We start from the raw sequence: 9,026 nt of genomic DNA on the forward strand, positions 1-9,026 counted from the left end.
TCAGGGTTAGCAAGCATTGGTATACCAAAGGTCAGGACACCCAGATCAAAATCTAAAGTTAACAGGTAAGATGTAAGGTAACAACAGATAATGTCATCTGGGCTTTTGCCCTTCTCCTACCTCCCCTTTGCCAGTGCCCTCTCTTCACAATGGTCCAGACTTCTTGTAATCAGTACCTCAGGTCTGTTGCTTCAACACTTTGCTCTCCCCATCTCTCGTACCTGAGGTCACACAGGCTGGGGCCTATGTTACCATGACACCGGTCTTATCTCTACCTCCAGCTTTGTACTGTCTGCCCTTCCACCTCCTGAGGAACTCCTCTCTAGCAGGCACCTCAGATCTAATGGTTATTCCTAGTCCTCTAGTACCCTAATGGCTCCATCCCTAAGCCCAGGAGTTCTGTATTTTTTTAACTACTATACTGCCATCAATGTTCTGTAGGTTTTTATTTTGTTTTGTTTTTTCAAAATAGAGCTCTAAGCAAACAAACTATTCAGTAACAGGTCAGGTTTTATTGTTCACACAGTTCACTCGATTCCCTCCTCCACCTTGTCTGAAATACCTGATGTGGCTGACATCCTGAAATTCAGTAAGTGGAGACGGAAGATCCCAGAAATGTAACAGAGAATCTCTTCCTTCGAGAGAGAAACCAGCAAACAGACAGGAGCGGGCAGATGGTGAGGTAAGTACCATCAACACACAGCGAGCTCTCGGCAAGCAGCACCTTCTGATTTCACTTGGTTACTCTGTTTAGCTTTGTAGGATGTGAAGTGGTTACAAAGTTTAAATGACCGGGCTCTCCCTTTCACATCACAGGATCTGTAACGACTGGCAACAAAGTCCTCTGCTTGCCTCTGCGCTCCGCAGGTCTGGCAGGAAAGAGAAAGAACTTCCTGTTGGTGAGCGGTTTGAGTGGTGAGGGAAGAAACTGGATTTGGGAAGTGGTGTGATCTAGAGTAAAATCCAAGGTCACCCACTGTGTCTGTCCTGCAGGCTGCAGCATATAGCATAATCAGAGTGCCTTTGGTTGTTGTTTTTGTTGTTGTTGTTGTTGTTGTTTTGTTTTGTTTTGTTTTTGTTTGTTTGTTTTGTTCAAAGTCTTTTAATTCTTAGAATGTGTAACTATTAGAATGTAAAGATTTCAAATATGCCAATAAAAAGTTTAAAGCCGTGGTATTGCAAGATAGCCTAGTGAGTATAGATGCTTACTGAGTAAGCCTGGTGACCTAAGATCCGTTCCTAATCCTCACATAAAGGTGGAAGGAAAGCATCAACGTCACAAAGCTGGCTTCCAGATGCATGCCATGGCTCATGCACACACACATGGCCTTATCGTACTAATTATTTTTTTTAAGCTTCAGAATCTGAAAAAAAAAAAAAGAAAAGAAAAAAGAAAGAAAGAAAATGGAAAGACTACTTTCAGGGTTTGAAAGACTTACATTGTTGAGATGATTATATTTCCCTTGAATGGAGATACAGAGTCAGTGTAATTCCTACCAAATCACTCCAGTTCCTTTTATGTAGAATAAACAAGCCTATCCTAAAATTCACACAGAAACTCAAGAGAGAGAGAACTTCAAGGAAAAGAAGTAACAGAGGGAGGGGGAGAGAGGACTTGAGAAGAAACTAAAATCAGTCACTTCCTGATTTTAAACTTTCCACAAAGCTACACTAAATAGCATTATGTGATGGGGGCAGAGAACAGACACAGAGCTGAGCAAAATGGATGTGAAATCCAGGATTACGTCTTACGTTATCATCCGGGATGCTGAGACAATTCTACAGAGAAAGGACAGTTTAGTTTTTTAAAATAAATTTTATTGGAATACGTGCAAAAGAATCTTACTCATACACAAAAATGAACTCAAAACATATTAAAGATCTAGATATGTATGAACAGGACAGATTTAGTTCTTTTTTCATGTTTATTACTTTAATTATTGACATTTAAAATGTTATTCCCCTTCCCAATTTCCCCTCCATAAACCTCCTCTCCCCTCCCCCTGCCTCTATAAGGGTGCCTCCCTACCCGACCACTCAATCTGGCCTCAGTGGCCTAGTGTTTTCCGATCCTGGGTCATCAAGCCTCCAAAGAACCAAGGGCCTCCACTCCCATTGATGCCAGACAAGGCCATTCTCTGCTACATATGCAGCTGGAGCCGTGGGTCCCTTCCATGTGTGCTCTTTGGTTGGTAGTTTACTCCCTGGAAGCTTTGAGGGGTCTGGTTGTTGATATTGTTCTTTCTATGGGGTTGCAAACCCCTTCATCTCCTTTAGTCCTTGCCCTAACTTCGCCATTGGGGTCCCCATGCTTAGTCCAATGTTTGGCTGCATGCATTTCCATCTGTATTGATTAGGCTCTGGCAGAGCTTCTCAGGGGACAGGTATACTGGGCTCCTGTCAGTAAGTGCCTCTTTGCATCAGCAATCGTGTCTGGGTTTGGTGCCAGCAGATGGGATGGATCCCTAGGTGGGGCAGTCTCTGGATGGCCTTTCCTTCAGTCCCTGCTCCACTCTTTGTCCCTGCACTTCCTCTTGACAGGAGGAATTCTGGGTTAATGTTTTTGAGGTGGGTGGCCCCATCCCTCAACCAGGGGCCATGCCTATCCACTGGATATGGTCTCTACAGGTTCTATCTTGCTTTTGTTGGGTATTTCAGCTAATGTCCTCCCTGTTGGGTCCTAGGGACCTCTTGGGTCCCTGGCATCTGGGACTTTCTAGTGGCAACCCTTAGTTCCCTCTCTCCCACTGTTACTTTCCTTTCAAATTCCTGAGCCTTTGTACTTCTCCCCCATCTCCCACCATATCTGAACCAGCCCCCCCTTTTCCCTCCTTCTCCTCTCTCTCCCAGATCCCTCTCTCCCTCTACTTACACGTTTATTTTCTTCCCCCTTCTGAGAAGGATTGTGGTATCCACACTTTGGTCTTCCTTCTTGGGTATCATATGGTCTGTAAGTTGTATCGTATTTTGAGCTTTTAGCCTAATATCCACTTATCAGTGAGTACATACCACGTGTGTTCTCCTGTGACTGGGTTACCTCACTCAGGATAATATTTTCAAGTTCCATCCATTTGCTGCAAATTTCATGAAGTCATTTTTAATAGCTGAGTAGTACTCCATTGTGTAGATGTACCACATTTTCTGAATCCATTCCTCTATTGAGGGACATCTGGATTGTTTCCAGCATCTGGCTATTATAAATAAGGCTGCTATGAACATAGTGGAGCATGTGTCCTTGTTATATGTTGGAGCATCTTTTTTTTTTATTTATTAACTTGAGTATTTCTTATATACATTTCGAGTGTTATTCCCTTTCCCGGTATCCGGGCAAACATCCCCTCCCCCCTCCCCTTCCTTATGGGTGTTCCCCTCCCAACCCTCCCCCCATTGCCGCCCTCCCCCCACCAGTCTAGTTCACTGGGGGTTCAGTCTTAGCAGGACCCAGGGCTTCCCCTTCCACTGGTGCTCTTACTAGGATATGCATTGCTACCTATGAGGTCAGAGTCCAGGGTCAGTCCATGTATAGTCTTTGGGTAGTGGCTTAGTCCCTGGAAGCTCTGGTTGCTTGGCATTGTTGTACATATGGGGTCTCGAGCCCCTTCAAGCTCTTCCAGTTCTTTCTCTGATTCCTTCAACGGGGGTCCTATTCTCAGTTCAGTGGTTTGCTGCTGGCATTCGCCTCTGTATTTGCTGTATTCTGGCTGTGTCTCTCAGGAGCGATCTACATCTGGCTCCTGTCTGTCTGCACTTCTTTGCTTCATCCATCTTGTCTAATTGGGTGGCTATATATGTATGGGCCACATGTGGGGCAGACTCTGAATGGGTGTTCCTTCAGTCTCTGTTTTAATCTTTGCCTCTCTCTTCCCTGCCAAGGGTATTCTTGTTCCCCTTTTAAAGAAGGAGTGAAGCATTCACATTTTGATCATCCGTCTTGAGTTTCATTTGTTCTAGGCATCTAGGGTAATTCGAGCATTTGGGCTAATAGCCACTTATCAATGAGTGCATACCATGTATGTCTTTCTGTGATTAGGTTAGCTCACTCAGGATGATGTTTTCCAGTTCCAACCATTTGCCTACGAATTTCATAAAGTTGTTGTTTTTGATAGCTGAGTAATATTCCATTGTGTAGATGTACCACATTTTCTGTATCCATTTTGGAGTATCTTTTAGGTATATGACCAGGAGTGGTATAACCGGGTCTTCAGGTAGTACTATGACCAATTTTCTGAGGAACTGCCAGACTGATTTCTAGAGTGGTTGTACCAGTTGACAATCCCACCAATAACAGAGGAGTGTTCCTCTTTCTCCACATCCTAGCCAGCATCTGCTGTCACCTGAGTTTTAGATCTTAGTCATTCTGACTGGTATGAGGTGGAATCTCAGGGTTTTTTTTAATCTACATTTTCCTGATGACTAAGGGTATTGAACATTTCTTTAGGCGCTTCTCGGCCATTCCACATTCCTCAATTGAGAATTCTTTGTTTAACTATGAACGCCAATTTTAATAGAGTTATTTGATTCTCTGTACAATAACTTCTTGAGTTCTTTGTATATATTGAATATTAGTCCTCTATCCAATGAGTATTGGTAAAGATCTTTTCCCAATGTGTTGGCTGCTGTTTTATCCTATTTACAGTGTCCTTTGCCTTACAGAACCTCTTCAATTTTATGAGATCCCATTTGTCTATAGTTGATCTTAGAGTCTGAGCCATTCCTCTTCTGTTCAGGAAATTTTCCCCTGTGCCAATGTGTTCCAGGCTCTTTCCCACTTTCTCTTCTATTAGATTAGTGCATCTGGTTTGATGTGGAGGTCCTTGATCCACTTGGACTTGAGCTTTGTACAAGGTAATAATGGATCAATTTGCGTTCTTCTACATGCTGACCTCCAGTTGAACCAGCATCATTTGTGGAATATGCTGTCTTTTTTCCACTTGATGGTTTTGACTTCTTTGCAAAAGATCAAGTGACCATAAGTATGTGGGTTTAATTCTGGGTCTTCAGTTCTATTCCATTGGTCTGCCTGTCTGTCAATATACTAATACCATTCAGTTTTTTTTCCTATTGCTCTGTAGTACAGCTTGAAGTCTGACATGGTGATTCCCCCAGAAGTTTTCTTATCATTGAGAATAGTTTTGGATAGCCTGGGTTTTTTTGTTATTCCAGAAGAATTTGAGAATTGCTCTTTCTATCTCTGTGAAGAATTGGGTTGAAATTTTGATGGGGATTGTATTGAATCTGTAGATTTCTTTTGGTAAGATGGTCATTTTTACTATGTTAATCCTGCTGATCCATGAGCATGAGAGATCTTTCAATCTTCTGAAGACTTCTTCAATTTCTTTCTTCAGAGACTTGAAGTTTGTGTCATATAGATCTTTCACTTGCTTGATTAGCATCACACCAAGATAATTCATACTATTTGTGACTATTGTAAAGAGTGTCATTTTCCTAATTTCTTCCTCAGTCTGCTTATCCTACTGATGTGTTTGAGTTAATTTTGTATCCAGCCACTTTGCGGCAGTTGTTTGCCAGCTGTAGGAGTTCTCTCATGGATTTTTTTGGGGGGTCACTTATGGATATTATCATACCATCTGCAAATAGTGATATCTTGACTTCCTCCTTTCTAATTTGTATCCCTTTGATCTCCTTTTGTTGCCTAATTGCTCTTGCTAGGACTTCAAGTACTATATTGAGTAGGTAGGGAGAGAGTGGGCAGCCTTGTCTAGTCCATAATTTTAGTGGGATTGCTTCAAGTTTCTCTCCATTTAGTTTGATGTTGGCTATTGGCTTGCTGTATATTGCTTTTATTATATTTAGGTATGAGCCTTGAATTCCTATTCTCTCCAATACTTTTAGCATGAAGGGGTGTTGAATTTTGTCAAATATATTCTCAGCATCTAATGAGATGGTCCTTTTTTTTTCCGTTGAGTTTGTTTATATAGTGGGTTATGTCGATGGATTTCTGTATATTGAACCATTCCTGCATCCCTGGAATGAAGCTACTTGCTCATGGTGATTGATTGTTTTAATATGTTCTTGGATTCAGTTTGCAAGAATTTTATTGAATATTTTTACCTCAATATTCATGAGGGAAATTGGTCTGAAGTTTGCTTTCTTTGTTGGGTCTTTGTGTGGTTTAGGTATCAGTGTAATTGTGGCTTCATAGAATGTATTGGGTAGAGTTCCGTCAGTTTCTATTTTATGAAGTAGTTTGAACAGTATTGGTATTGGGTCTTTGAAGGTCTGACAGAATTCTGCACTAAAGTCACCTGATCCTGGACTTTTTTGGTTAGGAGACTTTTAATGATTGCTTCTATTTCCTTGGGGTTTATGGGACTGTTTAGATGGTTTATCTGATCCTGATTTAACTTTGGTACACAGTATCTGTCTAGAAATTTGTCAATTTCATCCAGGTTTTCCATTTTGTTAAGTATAGACTTTTATAGTAGGATCTGATAATTTTTTTGAAATTCTTCAGTTTCTGTTATGTCTCTATTTTCATTTCTGATTTTGTTAATTTGGATACTGTCTCTGTGCCCTCTGGTAAGTTTGGCTGAGGATTTATCTTGTTGACTTTTTCAAAAAACCAGCTCCTGGTTTTGTTGATTCTTTGTATAGTCCTTTTTGTTTCTACTTTGTTGATTTGAGCTCTGAGTTTGATTATTTCCTGCTGCCTACTCCTCTTGAGTGAATTTGCTTCTTTTTGTTCTAGCTTTCAGTTTTGTGCCATCAAGCTGTAAGTGTATGCTCTCTCCAATTCCTTTATGGAAGCACTCAGAGCTATGAGTTTTCCACTTAGTACTGCTTTCATTGAGTCCCATAAGTTTGGGTATGTTGTGCCTTCATTTTTGTTAAATTCTAAAAAGTCTTTTATTTCTTTATTTCTTCCCTGATCAAGTCATTATTGAGTAGAGAGTTGGTCAGCTTTCATGTGTATGCGAACTTTCTGTTGTTTTTGTTGTTGTTGAAGACCAGCCTTAGTCCATGGTAATCTGATAGGTTGTATGGGATTATTTCAATCTTCTGGTTAAGGCTTGTTTTGTGTCTGATTATATGGTCAATTTTGGAGATGGTACCTTGAGGTGCTGATTAGAAGATATATTTTTTTCTGTTTTAGGGTGAATTGTTCTGTATGTTGTTATTAATATCAGATATCAGTTGTTAATAATATCAGATATTGACCTCACTCATGGGGAAAGAGCACACCAAACCAACACCAACATGATTCCATGTGGTAAGATTTTAATGGGGGAACGAGACAAGGGGAAGGGGTGAGAGAAAGAAAAGAAAAGAGAGCAAGAGGCCAGGGAATCTGCCTTTCATTTGGAATGTGAGTAAAGGTTCCCAGGTGGAGGTGTGAATTGAGCCAAAAGATTTTCTGGGAATGTATGGATGTTGCCATGGCAACAGTGACCAAAGGTGTCACTCTAAAGGCAATTCCTGATACCAACACTGTAGATATTTATTAAGTCCATTTGATTCATAACCTCTGTTAGTATCATTGTGCCTCAGTTTATGTTTTCATGATCTGTCCATTGATGACATTAATTCAGTGAGCTGTTTAGTATAGACATAGAGTTGGGTAACCAACACCACTATTTAATTTGGCAAATTTAAATTACCACTAAAAGGAGGAACCATACCCACTTAGAGAGATTCCCACTTCCCCTTCCTCTTCCCATAATCCTAGCAGTTGTCAATCTGTTTTGACAACTAAATAGGATCTAGTTCTTATGAGAAAATGTTAGCAAGTGATAAACAAATTTGGCTTATTATACAATGGAATAACATCTCATTATGAAGTATTGATGTGTGCTGCACAACAGACAAATCTTGATATCATGCTCAGTGCAAGAAGCAAGCCACAAAAGGTCAAGGGTTGCTCAGTGTCATTTATATGAAATGTCAACACAAGCAGTTGATCCTGATAGAAAACAGATGGACTCCTGCTGAGAAAAGCAGTCTGTTCTCTAACCAAAGCAGCATCCTCTTCTAAAAATGCAAATAAAGTTGCTGGGGCTCCAGAGAGAAGCCACCACAGGCTTACTGGCTCTGCTTTCCCAGGACTGAGGCATGTGGCTTACCCTGGCTAATAAAGTCTCAAGTCCTTTCAAGACAGAAGCGCTGACAGTAGTCTGCCTTTCCACAGGTCTTCAAACGTGGCTACCTTGTGGATGCTTCGAGGTCAGAAGCGAAACAGAGATGGAACTGCACTGAGCAGGGCCTGTCGCACCTCCCATCCCTGGCAGGTCCGAGAGCTCTCATAGAACACAGACTGTCCCCACCATCCAATCAGAATGGCCACCAGCAAGGAACTGTCAAAACATTAGACACTGGCCAAGATGCGGCAAAATTAACCCTTGTACTCTGCTAATGGGGATATACATTAGTACAGCCGCTGTGGAAATCGGTGTGGATATCCTTAAAACACTAAAACTAGTTCCACCAAGCCATCTCAGTCAGTCAACAGGTTATCCAGGGCAGGGGTGAGGATTAAAAAGAAAAAAAGGCAATTAGACAACATTTAACATGACTCCAGCCAGTTCTGAGGCTGAAGCAGATGTTTGATTTTCCAATCTGCTTTTATACCATTTTAATTACATGCAGAATAATAAGATCAGTTCTGGGTCAAGGAACAAGCAAGGCTCCTGTAATCACATTTCAAGGGGCTGGTCAGGATGACCAAGACAAAAGGACTGCCACACGTGCTTCCGCTGAACCTGCTCTGGGCTTTGCATTAACTCAAAAGTAAATGTTCTTAATCAGAGCCTATTTCCTGAATTTAGGCCCAAAGTCAGATTCCTGCTTCGACCTTATTTCTTTGGTCCTGATAATGTCAAACTCCTGTCAAGTATCTAGAAGCAAGTGGCCCCCACAGGCTTTCTACAGACCACCATATGATCCAGCTGTTCCCCTCCTCAGAATATACCCAATGGGATCTGAGTCAGCTTCAAAAATACACTTATATATCCATGCTTATTGCTGCTGTACCATTCATAGTAACCACGTTAGGCTGCTGACTCAGGTGC

General features: G+C 41.3%; 1 protein-coding gene across 1 annotated transcript in view; it reads left to right on the forward strand.

Moving 5' to 3' along the window:
* Pdcd1lg2 (programmed cell death 1 ligand 2) overlaps window positions 1-9,026 on the forward strand; it is a 70,217-nt gene that overhangs the window by 8,413 nt on the left and 52,778 nt on the right. The window lies entirely within an intron of this gene.

The sequence above is a fragment of the Rattus norvegicus genome, chromosome 1 (assembly GCF_021556685.1).
Source record: "Rattus norvegicus strain SHRSP/BbbUtx chromosome 1, alternate assembly SHRSP_T2T, whole genome shotgun sequence".
Taxonomy (NCBI): domain Eukaryota; kingdom Metazoa; phylum Chordata; class Mammalia; order Rodentia; family Muridae; genus Rattus; species Rattus norvegicus.